The sequence below is a fragment of the Panicum virgatum genome, chromosome 5K (assembly GCF_016808335.1).
Source record: "Panicum virgatum strain AP13 chromosome 5K, P.virgatum_v5, whole genome shotgun sequence".
In the NCBI taxonomy this organism is placed as follows: Eukaryota; Viridiplantae; Streptophyta; class Magnoliopsida; order Poales; family Poaceae; genus Panicum; species Panicum virgatum.
Genome location: NC_053140.1, coordinates 43552159 through 43553123, shown reverse-complemented (window position 1 = coordinate 43553123; position 965 = coordinate 43552159).

The window sequence follows — 965 nt, the reverse complement described above, 5'->3', positions numbered from 1 at the left end:
TGACTATGAGACCACAAACCAGATGACTAAATGAACTGACCATCTGATTATCTTTTTTTTATAGAAAAAATACCATCTGATTATCTGTGTTTGGCCGATTCCGGCATTGGTTTTGAATGTTGCGCCTGGGCCGGCAGAGTGGCTTTATTCTTGCGAGCGGCGGGGCGAGTCGTCTGTCAAAAACGGGTGTAGGGGTATTGGACAGTCTGCGGTCGCAGTTCGCTCCGGATCATGTTATTTCTCAAAGAAAATGCTGGTGTAAATCCCAACTAGTACGTGCGGAAGTGCTGGAGTTCGTGTGCGGCTGCGCGCAAGCAGGTTTGTTGGGGGGGGGGGGGGGGGGTCGTCTTCGGACCGTGCCAACAGAATGGACGGTTGACGGAGCCCCCGAGGCCCCAGGAGCATGCCGGGTGGATCGGAGGAAACCAGGGACGGGTTCCGGACCTAGAGCCTTGTATTAGGCCCTGTTTGGGACCGCGTGCCAAAAAAGCGAGGCGCGCATAAGCGCAACGCGGCTCGGAGCTCGCTTTTCGCGATTTTGGGGCCGCACGTTGTAACTGCTGCTTATTCAACGCGCGGCGGCCAGGCAACGCGCGTCCGTCGCAGTCTGTTTGACGGGTTTAATTCACTTCTTTGGCTCAGAAGCGAAGCAAACGCGGTCCCAAACAGAACCTTAGTCGTCGTACAGCATAGAGTTGAATTCCTTGCGAATTGGTACATTTTTTTTGTCTAATTGCATTTCGCTTACATTTACTCTAGTAACCCAAAGCCCGTATGCTATTCCGGAGAAATATGATTTACATCCTGGGCTACAATTTCCTAATAACACCCACAGTCTGCATCTGCCAAACGGTGGATGAGCTCATGCGCAAAGTAGGAACTCTACCAAATATACGTGTTTGCACAAAAGTGATTCTAGATTGGTTTCCTGAAGTGATTCTATGAAATAAACTACGAGGGTGGGA